Genomic DNA, 17370 nt, shown 5'->3' with positions numbered 1-17370 from the left:
CCTTTATATCAAGCTCGAGGCCAAGAAGGAATTAGTGCCAAGCAATTTCAAGGCAATGTGATTCGCAATATTCCAATTGTTCAATGAAGGAAATTCGAGCGACAGGTTTTACGTTTAATTTGCAATTTGCTTGTTTGCTCAAGAATTTGCATCAAGTAATTATACCCGATTGGCATCGCCTTAGTACTTTCGCGCATTTGCCTTCGTGTATCCGCCCCTTTGCTCCTTTGGTGTCACTGAAACACCGTTATTGAGTCTCGTTTCTAAAAATGAGTCATTGTTAGTTTGTTAGTTACTGATGAATATTATTTCATTGGTTTTTCTTCGCAATTACTTATGATGTCTATAATGGCCTCGACGGACGTTATGGGCTCGAGGGAAATCTAACATAACAACAAATGTTTAGTCTAGGATTGTAGCGATTGGAAACAGAAAGAGTTTAAAATGAAAATAATAGTAAACATAAAATGAGAATCCATCTAAAGGAATCAGACAGTAATTACAACAAGTTAAAAACATATTTAACAAGTTTGTGTAATTAATTTTGTTCCGTGTATAAAAGAGACCTCCTGATCCACCGAAATGTGCATACAATCTCAAGTAATCTGAATTGATTTTTTTTACGTTGACAGCGTAACATTTAACAATAATGGTAAGCGATAAGCCTTAACGTGAGTTCTGAACAACCGGTCCTTAATGTTTAAACATCAGGTAATACGTTAAATGCGTTATTTATAATGAATTGTATGCATTTGTGTATAGGCTAGCGGCCCTTATGCAATAAATGTTTGAAATTGAACTCTGTTTAATTTTCTCACTTTTTGTTATCTGAATCCTGTCAACGTTTAAAATGTTGACCAACCGTTAGTCCCAATTGCAAAAAGCTACATTTTGGGACATTGCACAAAGTAGAGGATCTAAAAAATGTCACTTTTAATGTTACGATCTTAAAGTAATTGTGAAATACAAGTTAACAAATAGTATTTTCGAAGCGAAGATAGATGCATTTGAAATAAAACAAAATCGCTTGCAGCATAGCGTATATTTAGTTTTCAGTGGACCTACACTTAAAAGCTTGTAAGAGAGTCAATAACAAAAATATGTTGATCACAGTAAGCCCATTATTTTTTATTTAAATATTTTAAACAATTTATTTTTATTGGCCTGTGACGTTATGTGTCGAATGTCTATGTTAGTTATCAGTCCTAGTGTCTTCGATCATGGCTATGATTTAGGCTTGGTACGTTGTGTGTCAGTTGTTGATTTTGTCTCTTAGTACTTGATTCTTATATCTTCGATCATGGCTTTGATTTCGGCTTGAAACATTATTGTATGTCTGTGTTAATTGTTTCTGTTAGTACTTGATTGTTATGTTATGCATGATTTTGGTTCGGTACATTGTATGTCTGTGGTTGAATGTCTCCATAAATCATTGATCCTATCGTCTTTGATCATGGCTATGAGTTAGGATTGGGACGTTGTATGCTTGTTTTTATAATGGTTCTGTTACTCCTTGCATCCAGTGTCTTTCAACATTGCTGTGGTTTAGGCATGTGACGTTGTGGATCGGGTTGAATATTTCTGGTTCTATCTGATTCTAGTACCTTCGATCGATTATATGGCTCAGGCTTGTGGCGTTGTGTTTCTGTTGTTGAATGGTCTTTGATTTAGCATTGTGACATTGTTTGTCTGTTGTTGAATGGTCTCTGATATAGGTTGATGGGGTTGTCCCTTTAGATTCTAGTCCATTGAATTTACGATGATTCCAAAAGTTCTAAAAATTGTATATTTAAATTAGATCATTTTTGGTTGTAGGTATTAAAATAAAATTATGTTGGTCCTCTATATGAGCAATATAACTTTCAAGATGCCATCATCAATTGACACATTAATTCATGTTAACCGACTATGATATTTACTGATAACTACATAAATTCTAAACGGGGAAACTATTAAATACAACTTTATGTTTAGGAGCTTCTCGGTCTGTAAGGAATAATGGATAGAGTGGCAATTGTCTAGAGCAAAATCTGGGCAATTAAATGTTCTCCTGGGATGCCCTCTAATTAATAAACATCGCCAGCCTTTTATAGAAGTGTCATGAGAAAGTCTCTAGCGGCAATATTTGTGTCAATATGTAAAGATCGCCTGTTAGCAAAAGGCGGAACGTTATAATAAGAAGATAGCGACTCGACAAGTGTTTGAAACCTCATTATCTCTTCGATTTTCTAGTTTCTCAATGGTGCAATATATTTAAATGTCTTTGAGCCCGTATGGTGGTCTACATAAGTCCAATGAAAGAACATATTTCCAGCATCGAATTAGGAAAAGTGAATGTACTTATTTAACGTCACAACTTGATAGCTGATACGATTACTCAATTGAGAGTATCTTGTGTCTTGTTAGTTTGGAGACAAAGTGGAGAGTCATACACGATGGAACCCTGTGTTTATAGTGTTACTCATTCAACGTGCGTCAGTTATTGAACATAAAACGATCACACCTGACTGCCGATTAGTGTCCCTGTCGGAAGACGGTTAGTATTTTAGAAGTGGGGCGAAAGATCAAATCTTGAACCCTGGGTTTACGTTCAAATGTCTTTCAGCTGGGGCATAGATCCGCGATAAATATATTTTATTAATGAGGTAAGTCAATAAAAGCCAACTACTTTGTGCGCTGTCTTTTTGTGTATGTCTTCCTGACTGAATTATGTCATATATCAAGACGTGACGTAATAGAATACAACCTACATTTTTAGCCAATGAAAGTGCAGAAGTACTAGGATTTATCACTAATAATTTTAACTTTCGCGTGTGTTTAAAAGTCCACCTACTGCTTATCCTAAACACTGCGTTAAATGTTGCATTTACAATGTTCCAGCTAGTAGTAGTATTCTAAGACAGTGAGTAAGGCTCACGCCGCCCATTCTTCATCTTACTTCATGCCATCTAACTATTATATTATGAGTTATTATAAATACTTATCTGGGTTTCAACGAATAATTGTGAATCGCTTATTAGTAATGTATCATAATCAAAAACCTAGCTCAAGTGACAGTAGAAATGTGTAGATAAAATAAAAACCTCCATTGGGGTATTTAAAAAACCGAGGCAAAATTTCTTTTCAGCTGTTTTGCACAACGATACACAGAAAATATTATGTAAAAAATCATATCTAAAATTTACGCCTTAATTCTGCGCTTTATAGTTTGTGTACTGGTGACTAAGGTAATACCCTAGCAAGGAGAGCTTTAAAACATGCCTATGTTTTGGTATAGTTCAGACCATCGAGTTTGTTTACATTATGTTGGTGAATCTGGAAGTACAATCTCACCTTTTATTCCAGGAAGTTAAGAATTTGGTCTACTTTCAAATTAAAAAATCATTCTTGTTTCGATTTGGAATATATGTGAAACAATGTATTTAGCGTCACCTCAACCAATTTATTTATACGCTCAAAAACACCGATATGATTCGATTCTGTCACAAGCATAATGAAGCCATAACACTAACACAATTAACTGTCTCCCGGGGGGACGTTTCCCGGGGATCTCATTTGAATGTGCTTTATATGCACGTTAAAAACCAGAATAATGTTACCTCTTGTCTGTGTACTTTAGCCATCAAAATTACAAGATGAAAACTCTCATTGAGTGCGACGCCGATAGATGAATTTCCTTGTGATGCCGTAAAATGAACGTACACTTATCGCCCCTCCAGCGAAATTATCTTCAAGAAACAATGCGAGTCTGCTATGAATTGATATTTCTTACAGAACGTTTATTTTCTATTTTATAGGTCGAGCGCGTCCAGATGGATTATCATTTGAAGTGTGTGATTTGCACAAAACGCACAAAACCTAAAGAGCGGGTCCCATTGTCAGGAATAAAAAACCAGGATGCGAGGGATTATTTTGTTAAAAAGTATCATGTACATTTGCAAAATGATACGAACGAGGTTTCTTTCAGAAAGTGCAGGCAACAGTTTTATGCGTGCAAACGTGACAATAAAATGCCTGTGCAACCAATTATTAGGACTGACTTACATGTTTATGAACGCCATGAAGGTTGTGTTCTTAATGATTCCGTTCTGCCCACAAAAGTTACTTTGACAATTCGAAGTACCGGGTATACGCACTCGCGATGTTTTATTTGCGATAAACCAGGCCCAAAGTTAGTCCGTGTCCGAAAAGACGCTCGTCATCAACTGTTCATTGATCAAAATATTTTATTGTCGAGCGGCGCTAGATGCTGTCCCAAACATATATGTGGCAAATATCTGACTGACATCAGTTTGCAATTGATCAAGGGAAAAGATAAAATTCGCAATGTCACGACAATAAGCAATGCTGATCTTTCAAACCTGTTAGAACATTTAAGGCAAAAAACAAAAGCCGCTCAGCACAATCGTGTCTGTTTTGACGATGGATCTCTGACATCGGAGGATTACGTAACCCTAACGGGGCTTTTGCCGGAGCAATTTAATGACCTTGTCGGTTATCTAAAAACAAGTAAAAATTCGTCATCAAAAAGCAAACGAACAACACTCGGTGTATTTCTAATGAAGGTGAAAACCGGAATGTCTAACAAATTGATCAGCACTGTTTTAAACCTGTCAAAGAGTCAAGTACAGAGGTCAATTGTTTCGGTTAAAAAGCAACTAATGAAATACTTTGTCCCCCACTTCGTCGGATTTCAACATATAGACCGCCGAGACGTTATTCAGTCATATACACGACCGCTGGCTATTTCCTTATTTGGAAGAAACGAGTGCAGCCCACCAGCAATATTGGTCCTTGACGGCATATACATATACATTAACAAAAGTTCAAACAACAAGTTCCAGAGAAGAACATACAGTGTTCACAAGAAACGGTCTCTCGTTAAACCAATGATGATTGTATCCACTTCCGGGTACATCGTGTCCGTCCTTGGGCCTTTTCTAGCTGATGGCAAAAATAACGACGCAAGTATTCTAAACACTGTTTTAGAAAACAACGTTGAAATGGTCAAGGACTGGGTACATAATGGCGATATCTTTGTTGTGGATCGATGTTTCCGGGACTCATTAGACGTACTAGAAAAAATGGGTATTGATGCCAAAATGCTTTCATTTTTGCCAAAGGGCAACAAACAACTTGGGACGACTGAAGCTAACGAGTCCCGACTGGTAACAAAAGTGCGGTGGGTAGTTGAATCTTCAAATGCTAGACTCAAACAATGGAGGCTCTTGGACAAAACACTCCCAGCATCTTATTTGCCTTCAATAGGGGAATTTGTAAGAATAGTATGCGCGTTATGCAATAAGTATAAAGGCCAACTTTCGCATACAGAAGACCCAGTCTCGGACATTGCTCTTGGAACTCATCTTTTCCAACTTTCAAAACGGCATGACGACCTGAAATTGAAAATTGATACTTTAAATGAATCAAAACAACTTGGAAAAAAATGTACCACCGAAATTAGAGCATATGAATTCCTTGGATTCCCTAAGATTACAGAAGAGGCCATTAGAGAGATAACTTTATGGATATATACAATAAAACTGGCTAAATCTTACACACAAGAGCACATGGAAACAAACAAAGATTACAAGTTATCACTATCCAAACTCGTCCCCGGTCTGCTCCAGGCTCAGCTCCATAGCCTTCACTCGTCTGCTTTGAAATACAAATGCTGGGTAGAACATGACCATAGAAACGTAACGGCATGGTATTGCTTGTGTAAGGCAGGTGCACGCGTGGTTGGGACGTGTTCTCACGTTGCCAGCGTGATTTGGTACTTGGGTGTCGGTCGTCATGAGAACGTTGTATGGCCAACAGACTTCAGCTCGTACATAAAGGATGCTGCGACAAGGGGCGAAGAATAAAGATTCATACGTCGATTAAATTGTTCTTGAACTCTATCTTCCTTAAACGACTACGCAAAAGATGTTGTTGTTTTTCATTTTATTTGATCAACTGTTTCATGGAATGATTTGTTAATATAATGAACTAGTAATTGCTTATCTGATGGCTTTGCTATATATATATATATATTCATACTAATGGATTACGCAAAATAACTCATGTTTCATTGTGTTATAACTGATATGATTTGATTCGTATGTATTGTTTATAAATGCTGAAATGTGTTAACGCATTACTGTATATATATATATGCATGTATGCCATAATTGGATGCTATAAATATAACGAATATGCACTTATTTGTACTTTTAGGGGTTTTTTACCCAAAAAGCCGAATGAAATACCACATTTAAATGACCTGCTGTTGTTGCTTTTTTTTACATAAAAGCTCCCGCAATTGTTTTTCCCTTCTCTCGTTTAAACGTGGGAAAGTATTACGATTTATTTAAACAATCATACACATCAATGACCTTCATTTTCCTATACATTCTTATTTTTGCAAAACTATGTGTAACACACTCTGTTAAACAGAACTGAGTGGCCGCCACCTTTATTATTGTAAAACTAACGACAAAGTAAAAGTTAGATCACTTAATGATAAACTTTAAAGTTATTTAAAACTAACATATTACTATTAGTAATAATACACAGTACTCTTGTATATCGCTAGGAAATAACCTTCAGACCGCGGTATGAACATTTTAATCGTGTTACTCGGAACATTATCGAATTTGGAGAGAACTTCTTCATGTCACGGAAATGACCGAGTAGTTACGTTCAGGTACGGAACGCGCATAAAGCACGTGGAAATGTCTACGCGCCATAAATAAAATGTCGCTTGGTGGATCGCGATACAAACTTATGCGATCAAATTATAATAACAATAATGGTTGAATTAAACACCTTTGTAGTAATCTAAGTAAAAATCATAAAGGTTTTTTTCAAAAGTTTGTCTTTTATACGAACGCATGTAGTATTATCTCTTTTATATTATAAGCGATTTAGCGCACTCAATTATAATTCACGCACGTACTGCAACGAGTACGTGCGTGTTGATATTTTATTAATTTCATGAACAGCAGTTTATGCACAAGCCGATGGTTGATGGTAAAATATTATATTAATCAATTATTAACTCTAGTTTTGACATGCATTTAGTACGACGTTACAACGTCAACGATAAAACCATACGCGAAAAGACGTCGACATCGTTTTTTTATTTGACATTTGATTGGTCTTGTAATTTAATCATATCTTAATTAATAATAGTCCGATTCATTAAACAAACACATGCCCATTATGTGAAGGGAATGCACTTTCATCATGGTAAATATCGTGAAAATCTATGATAGGCCATTTTTTCAAGCTAACCGCACCAAGCCCTTTGTTGAAAATATTGTGTTCGCAATAACATAGAAAACAATAAAGTATGTTGGATGCTGTGTCGTTTGTATTGTCGTCTAGAAGTAAAGAAACAAGTTGTACATCATTTAAAGGGACTGTACACCAGATTGGCACCAATTTTGTTTTCTGTAACGATTCTCAGGACAATTATTTAATAGAATGTGTAACTCTTTGATATCATAACTGTAAAAAAAGTACCAAAATGTAAAAAAACAATGGTGTCGGAGACCGGGTTCGAACCCGTGTCGCCAAAATTGCAGGCCAGCATCGTATCCAATGAGCTATATATCTAACACGGTAATATCACGTGATAAAACCGACTAGCCAATCACGCATAAGGAATGAATTCTACTAGGTAGACATACCCAGTAATCTTTTTTAATGGAAAATTCGAAATAACTGCTAAACTTAAATACATTGTAGACTATGTGGCACTTCAGTCAGTAAGTTTCAATGCATTGTACACATAAATACCAAGTTTATGACAGTTTTCGACAATTTTCTTTTTTTTCTTGCAAATTTATCATCTGGTGCACAGTTGCTTTAAGAACAGTTGCATTGTTACCGAGATTTCACTGTTTTCATTGTTTTAAACGATCACAAACAGTACAATGAATTTGCAAAATATATTAGTATCATTTAGATGCAATAGTAAGATAACATAAAGTAAACTCGTAATGATTATGAACGAAAGAGTGTAGCCAACGATCCCTTCTCATAATTACTCGTTTACTTAAGGTCATATAGCTAACTTGGAATACACACTCATTTGCTTACACATTGACAATTCAAAACCTGACTCTGTGTGTGTATTCAAAGAGAAGCAGTAGGCGGAAATTTAAATACCCGAGAAAATTGAAAGTCTTAATGCTTAAATCTACACTGTAGTACTGAATTTTAAAGATACCATAATAGCACCGATGTATATATCCTTTTAAGCTGTATCCAAAATGTATTGAATCTGTTTCTGTGCTATATGCACATGTCAACACTGGTCTCTTTTACAGTCTCTTGATAATTGACAGTAATGACTTCCGCTTGCGTCTGCATTCCAAGGAAAATCCCAAAATGCCTATCAAAATTATCATAAAATAAGGGGCATTTCTAAAGGAAAAAATTAAATTATTGAGTATATGTCTTTGGCAGATATACTTATGCGATAGTTTGTTGAAAAGTTGTTCCTTAATACTGTATCACATAATTGCCAGCACTGCAGTGCAACGATTTATTTATTGAATATTTGACAGTTTTATCACAATAGCAAAACCTGTAATCGACTTTATTGTAATTTTAGTCCATATTAGGTTTCGGTAAAAATGCTGAGGTAAGTTGTATTATAATGACCATTTATTGCAATTGTTTTAAGTGGACCTAGAACTGGCCATTATGGGGAAAATATTACACACTTCATAGTACCAGAAGAACCAAATGGTCATCTCACGTCATTTACAGCTTATTTGTTGTGTTTGTTTGTCAACTAGAAGAGTGCTTACTGAGTTATTATCAGTGTTTGCTTTCCGATTTAGATGTTTTTTGACAGATGCAATTATAGTTATTTCTAAGAAAATAATGTGTATTCTTGTCGCTACAAAACACACGTGTCGACTGAAAGGTATGTGCAGCTTTGAACTTCAGGGCTGAAAAAAGGTGCTTAGCAATCGTTCTTCACAGATCCAATATCTGTTGAAATGTACGCGTAAAGGACCATCATACATTTTCCATGACCGTAAATGACATCTTGCAACACAAATACGCTGTCACGAACAACACCCACTCCCGACTTAACCCATTACATGTGCATGCATGTTTACTTATTGTCCTTGTAACAGGTCGATTTAGCTACATGTTGCCGTGTGTTGCACTACCATTATATTTTGGCCGGCGGTTAGTGCGATAGTCGGCAAGAAGTACGCAACTGTTCGGTGATTTGTCTTCGAATATTAACCACTGGTTGAAGACTATTTATCAATGTAAATCTCGGTGACATTTTAGAAATTATCAAACACCTGCATTTGTATATATTGATCTGTGCGGAAGAAATCGCACATGAAAATTTATTTCAGCAGGAATGTCGCAGCTAGGGCTTTTCCGCTATACTACAGAAGAAAGAGATAACCAGAATAAAGTTTATTTGTTGATTTTAATGTAAGATCAACGTTTATTTCACAAGTGTCATCGAAAAAAAGAATTTAACCAGTGGCCAAACCATTCAACAACAAATATACAAAATGCTTAGAGATTCCAGACTGGTCTCCAAACGGTAATTGTAAGGTATCGATGTTTGCCGAACGTTAAGTGAATATTCGCCAAACTATTGATGTTTGCCGGACGTTAAGTGAATATTCGCCGAACTATCGATGTTTGCCGAACGTTAAGTGAATGTTCGCCGAACTATCGATGTTTGCCGAACGTTAAGTGAATATTCACCGAACTATCGATGTTTGCCGAACGTTAAGTGAATGTTCGCCGAACTATCGATGTTTGCCGAACGTTAAGTGAATATTCGCCGAACTATCGATGTTTGCCGAACGTTAAGTGAATGTTCGCCGAACTATCGATGTTTGCCGAACGTTAAGTGAATATTCGCCGAACTATCGATGTTTGCCGAACGTTAAGTGAATGTTCGCCGAACTATCGATGTTTGCCGAACGTTAAGTGAATGTTCGGCGAACTATCGTTGTTTTGCCTCCAAAGGACTGCTGATCATATTCTGAAGTCCGCCAACGAACACTGATTCTTGGGTACAGGTAACGAACCCGAGTGTACAAACTAATGTAGGACAGCCGCCTTTTGATATTAAGTAAACAGATAAACGCGTAGCCTGGAGTCAAATGTAAATCCGAACAGAGACATTATACTTTATATAAAGTTCGACAAAGTCAACGCACGGAATGTGACGATTGAAATGGTTGTTTATATCCGCAAATGGTCTACAAATCTTAGAAATCCAATTTATTTTCAGACTACAGCTTTTATAGACATTCCAGGTGTGCTCCTGTCAAATAACATCCGACATGCCATTTATTATCCTCGTGATTTTATAGTTCAGTATAAACAGTGAACAAGTCCTTTGCCATGAGATTTAATATTGACAATAGTTTGACTTTTTTGTTCTAAGATGTTTCTTGTGGTAATGTTAAGACAGTCATTGATAAACGGTTATGACAAATAAGTCTTATCCGCCATTGGCTTAAAATCTGGAATCGGAATCTGAGAAATATATCAATTCTTTTAAATATATTGATGACCTTTCACTATTTATTATTTACTGAAACTTTCGACTAAATATCCCTCCGGATCTACTGCTTAAAATATCAAATACATCTCATAAAGATGCTTCGGTTCAGGTCTTCAAGGATCTGTGTTGTTTCGTACGTTCTGTATCTGTCGTTTAATGGGATTTGACCTTGATACTTTGTTTGGCTACTTGGTTTCAGTTCATGTTCATTGTGTTATTAAATGCGTTAAGATATTTTGAAAAAAATAATGAGCATTAAGAAAATATTAAAAGTAATGATTGAAATGGTTTATATTGAAGAAACATAAGCTAATCAAAAGCTACCTTAACTTAATTTATCGCCGGAATTACTCGTAAGCAAATGGTTACTCGCTCTTTGAAAATCCGTGACAAATCTTGAAAATCCCAAAATCAGTGGTGCTCTTACATATTTCTTCATTTGGAGTTGTTCCATGCAAGACTTTAGTTACCAATGGAACTATAAGAAAAACAACAATTTGGCAATCTTCTCAGAAACTGCTGTCCTGATTTCTTCATAATTTAACAGAATTTCCTATTAAGTGACCCTGTATCAAATTCCTTCACCCTGTATTTATTCGTAAAAAACATGGCCGCCAGTGTGTGAGACTTCTTGTCGTTGCATGTCTTTATGGATATCTTTCCGAAAATTGTCTTCTCAGAATCCGCGGGCCTGATTTTATAATAATTTCACAAACATGCTGCTTTGGTGACCTTCTATCAGTACCCGATGTTCATTTATAAAAGAATACATGGCCACCATGGGGCGGGGTTATTTTTCTTTATATGTCTGTCTATATGCAATATATTCAAAAGCTTCTCCTCAGAATCCGCTGCCCTGATTTTTAAAACGTTTTCCTAGGTGACATTGAATCCAAAATAAAACATAACCGCAAGGGGACTGGGCTACTCGGCTATGTATGTCTATATGGATAACTTTGAAAATCTGCTTTACAGAAACCCTCTGTTAAAATCTTTTTAAAATCAATTGACCTGATTTCAAAATAAATCCACATAAATGGCCCTTAGGCAACCATTAATGTTTTTCATTGTTCTTAGTGTCATCGATAATGGCTAAATAAGACTTATGACGTTGAGTGCATATGTTTCTGTTTAAATGTCATTGAACCTTCTGTCTTCGAGCATGACTAAGGGTTGTGACGTTGTAAGTTTGTGGTGAAATGGTTTTGCTACTCATTGCTTACAGTTTCTACCATTATGGCCATGATTTAAGCTTTGAGGGATGAATGCCCGTGGTTAATTTCTTTTTTGTTAAATAGTCCTTGACCCTAGTGTCTTTGTATATGGTTATGATTTAGGCGTGTGACGGTGTTTTTATGTGGTTGAATGTTTCTCGTAGTCAATGATCTTAGTGTCTATTATCATGGCTATATTATGGCTTGTGACGTTGTGTATCTTTAGTTGAAATTCTCTGTTCGTCATAAATGTTTGTTTCTCGGAGCATGTTAGTCATTGAATCTAACGTCTTAGATTATGATTTCGGCTTGTGACTTTGTGTATCAGTGATTGAATGTTTCTGTAATTCCCTAGTGTCTTTGATCTTGGCTATGATTTTGGTCTTAGACGTTGTGTGTCGTCTATTTTTCCGATCATGGCTATGATTAATGCTTGTTGGAATAAGAGTGAGGTTTGTGAACGTAAACTGGTTTAAACCCCCAGTAAATTTACATTTTACTGACCGTTCCAAGTCGGAACCTAACACTCCTTGATAAACATACCCAGTTTCTTTATACAGCGTGTATGCACTGTGTTGTTTGTGGAGATTTGTGCTGTTAAACCCCCAGTAAATTTACATTTTACTGACCGCTCCAAGGCGGTACCTTACACTCCTTGATAAACATAACCAGTTTCTTTTTATAGTGTTTATGCACTGTGTTGTTTGTGGAGATTTGTGCTGTTAAACCCCAGTAAATTTACATTTTACTGACCGTTCCAAGGCGGAACCTAACACTCCTTGATAAACATACCCAGTTTCTTTATATAGTGTTTATTCACTGTGTTGTTTGTGGAGTTTTGTGCTTTTATTCCATGTTTCTTGTTTGTGATTTTTTTATGTTCTATGTTTTTGGTGTTTACTCTGTGCCATCAAACGGGGATTGGTTACTGAGCTTGTTTAGGTAGTTGTTTATATCAATATTGAGACGTTGTGTGTCTTTGGTTCAATATATATGTTGCCAATTCTAGTATCTTCAACCAAGGCTATGACTGAGGCTCTTGGCTTGTCCTTGAAGGTTATATTCTAGTGTATATACTATAATTTAAACTTATAGCAATGGAAGTTTTTGTTTTATTTTGTGATAGTGTTACTTATTTGAACGCTATATCTAATACAATACTTATCGAGGTGCCAACATGATTTGGCAGATTTCTCTATGTAAACAAACCGGATTTCGTTCTCCGGGAAATTAAATGTCCTACTGGGATGCCCTCTAATTATATAGCATCGCCAGTCATTTATAGAACTGTTATGAGAAAATCTCAGGGGATAAAGATCTCTTGTTCGCAAAAGGTGGAACGTGATAATTAGAAGAGTTTTGAAACCTGATTATCGTTTCATGTCTCAAGTTTCTCTATATGTCAATACATTCCAGTATTCATTAAGTTTGTCTGGTGGTCTAATTAAGTCCAGTAAAAGGATATATTTACAGAATCCAAATTGGAATGGCGGATGTACTTTCATGTTAAGACGCAACAGAACTAACCATTTGTGTCGGTCGATTGAGAGCATCAGTCTTGATATATCTGAGTTATAGTGCACAGTCATACATAATGATTCCATGGGCTTATCGAGTGAAAGTCATAACACATAACAAACACACGGGACTCACGATAAATGTCCCTGTCTGAAGACGGTTAGTATTTGAGTGGTGTAGCTGGAGATCGAACCTTCGACCACTGGGTTGTCAGGTAAGTTTCTAACGACTGGACCATGGATGTTTCAAAATAAATGAACAGTACACAAAACATCATTTAAGAGTTCTTGGTTTCAAATAAGCCATTTAGAACCACTTTTTCGTACACAGTCGTTTCTCTATAAGGCTTTGAGACTAAATGTTGTCATATATTAAAGCTGTGACTTCATTCTTAACGTCATAATGAATCAACTACCTGGATGTCAGCGATAGACTATCATTCGTTTATAATTTATGTCAGAAAATTCAATGGTACTCATAAGTGACAGAAAACATGTGATAATACAAATAAAACAAAAACTTTTTTTTCAACCCAGTGGGGTGATTGGTTTGTGCAGCTCTATTTGCTGAAAGAAAATAACGCAAAAATCTGTTTACCTCCCGCTTGTTCCAACAAAATGCACATAAATAGGGATTTGTAGAGAATCAAATGTAGAATTTATGAAGGATTAGGGTTAGGGTTAGGGATAATCCTTCTGTGCTTAATAATTTGTTCACCGGTAAACTTCAACATACACTGTACATTAAGGCTTTAAGATTGATATAAAATGCCTTTGTTTTGATATAATTCAGATCAACGTTTTGCATTTCGAAGTTGGAGTTTCTGGTACCTTTTGACTTTTTTTCAGAGGGATAAGAATTAGGCTTACTCAAATTAGAACATACTTCTTGTTTGCGCTGGCAATACAGTTCACCTTTAACTATCTTAGTAATACCATCTAAATCAATAATATTAATCGATTCAGTCACAATATTTTACCGGAAACAACAACATAACTTACTTTCTCCAGGGAGAAACGTTGAACGGGGCTCGTGGTTGACTGAAACCAAAGAAGTTATCACTAGGGTGACATCCTGTCTGCGCACTAGGGCCTTCAATCGTACATGACGAATACTCTCAGTTGGTCCGACGCCGATGGATGAATTTCCATGTGGCGTCGTAAATGAACGTACACTCCCAGCCATACATGGAAAAGAAATATTGCTTCAGCGAAATTGTTTAACATCCCTTTCCTTCCGCGTTTGCATTATGAATATATATGTAACAAAAGAAGTAACAGATGTACATTATAACCGTTCATCAACTCAGAGGCCAATTTTTCCTGCACAGTATTCCGGTATTTTATCTAAGTGATTACGTCGGATCATTTGTTATGCTGTGCCGCCAGCTGAATTTTAACGTCGAGCTTTTAGGTGGTTATAGCTCATGTATTACCAATTAAACCAATTTAAGCTAGCAGATGCTGATGCCGACATTACCAAACACTAAATCATCTTTCTCAATGTTTCTGCTTAATCCTCAATCACCCATTTTATGAAGTAATTTACCGTGAGTATCATGTACGATAAATAGAATTGGACCTTTTAGGTAATCTTTAAGACACCATACAATTTGTCGATATCAATTACAATTATTAATAACATAAACAATGAAACGTTATTGGAGGTGATGTTGTTTTATTTCGGTCCACAATCTTTACGTCATTTACAGTTCATTGTTACCGACGGTTCACTGCAGTCATTATTCTAAATGATTGGAAATACTACATTGAATATGCAAATTAATTATCGGAATAATGAAAAGTATCTTTACGATGCAATAATAAGATGACATGAAGTCAAATCTAAATGATTAAGAACGAGCGGAGTGAGTGTAGCGATCAAGCCCTTAATAGTAATTAATATTTTACTCCATGTCATCTAGCTGACTTGGAATACATTGGCTGATACATTGCCAATGCAAAAACTGACCCGGTGTTTGCATATCAGATAAGAAAAAGTAGGCGGACATTTGAACACCCGAGAAATTCTTTATAATTATGTCAAGAACTGAATGATTGCCTATCTGCGATTTCATTGGATGAATTAAGGTTCTCTTAAAGGAAAATGAGACGTATATACGGGTTCGGGTATACGTTAACAAAATTAAATCGGGATAAACTGGTCAGCCTTTAAAGTGTATGCTCCTAGACCTACCAAATAAGAAGACACAAATTCGGAATATCATTGTATTAAAATTTGAAATTCCTTTAAAAAATGGCATAACTGCATCGATAAAATATTTCCTTAAAGCTGCATGCAAAGTGTCTTGAATATTTCCTTATATTATATGCAAATGTCAACATTCGTCTCTCATACAGTCTTTTGATGTCTGACAGTAATGACATCCGCTGGCGTCTGCTTTCCAAGGAAAAATCCCTAAATGACAATCACGACTATTATAACATAAGAGGTCTTTCTATAGGAAGTCGTTAAAATGTGATAGGGAAAGAGTCCTTGGGAAATATATTTGTGGCCTGCAGACAGTCATTTGCAAACCAAATGATGATTCGTGAAAAAAGGTTTTACGGGAAAATACATCACACAAATGCCAGCACTGTAGTAACAGCGATAACTTTATTTAACATGTAACAGTTTCATCGCAATATTTTAACCTTTATGTAAATTTATTGCAAGTTGAAAACATAATAAGTTCTAGATAAACATGCTTCGGCGAATTGAAGTGTTTCAATTAAAATCACTAGTAATTTACTGTATCCAGTGAATCAAGAGGTGGCCAGGTTAAAAATATTACATACTGCAAAGAAAACCCAGTGTCAGATCGGTATTCACAGACATTTGTTTTCGCTAGTGTGTTAACTATTTGTGCGCATAGTGAGTTATTGCAAGTCTTTGCTTTTTGATTGGGACGTTATGTGACTTTGTCAATTATAAGTTTTCTTAAAGAAATTTAATTTATTGTGCTGATTGTTACATAATCATTGTACGTTGATAAGAATGAGTTTATTTATATGTTCTTTACAGATCCAATTTCCGTTGAAATGTATGCGTTCCAGAACGTAAATGACCCTTTGCCACAAATACAGACTGGCACTAACGACAACCGAATTCGACTACAGCCCTCAACTGTACATGAATGTACTTGTAGCAGGTCGATATAGCTTTTTGTTGCCATATGTTTCGCTGCTATTATATATTGCCCGGAGACTCGTTTGATTGTTTGACGGTAAGTAGGCAACTATTCGGTGATTGTTCTGCGATAATCAACAACTGGTTGCAGACTTGTCATCTATACGGAAATCGGTGACATTCAAAATATGATCAAATCCTAGCAGGTGTTTATATTGGGATGCATAGAAGAATATAGCTGCTGTAATACAGAAGAAGGAGACTACTATATAGAGTTAATTTGTTTAAGTCAGTGTATGATCGTAGATTATTCACGAGTGTCATCCAATTACATACTTCACGAGCGGCGAAGCAATTGAAAACAATTTTTCTCTAGTGGAGATCCCAACTGGTCTTCAAACGGTTGTTATTATTTCTCGTTGGTTGGCTAGATCAGTTAATTTTTGGTTAACAAACGTTGGTTTACCACTAACAGATTGCCGATCATTTACTGAAGACCGCGAAATAAAACTGATCGTTGAGAGCCGGTAACAAATCAGAGAGTATAAACTATTGTAGGGCAGCCGCCTTGTAACAGTAGGTTATGTTAACAGACAAATGCCTAGCCTTGATTCAAAATGTAAATCTGACATAATTTAATAATAATAATTTTGGATTCTAAATGTAAATTTAAACAGAAACAAAATGTTGTTCAAAGGATTTGCTCGGGAATCAACGATAAGTAGGTTTCTGGTTTTCAACATAAGCTTTGTGCGAAGCAAACATTTTATTTTTTCATTATTTGTTACTTTCAATCCAAACAATATAATTTAATTGTGTAATGGGTTGTTTGCTTCCGGGAATGCTTTAATAAACCTTGAACCCAGACCATGGAAATCGGATTGCAACTAGAATAGTCATTCCAGGTGTGCGTCTGCTATGTTTTTATCTTCCAAATGATTTATTGGTCCATATGAACAA

This window comes from Mya arenaria, chromosome 8 (assembly GCF_026914265.1).
Source record: "Mya arenaria isolate MELC-2E11 chromosome 8, ASM2691426v1".
Classification (NCBI taxonomy): Eukaryota; Metazoa; Mollusca; class Bivalvia; order Myida; family Myidae; genus Mya; species Mya arenaria.
The sequence above is the reverse complement of the archived record's forward strand: the minus strand, read 5'-3'. Positions refer to the sequence as shown.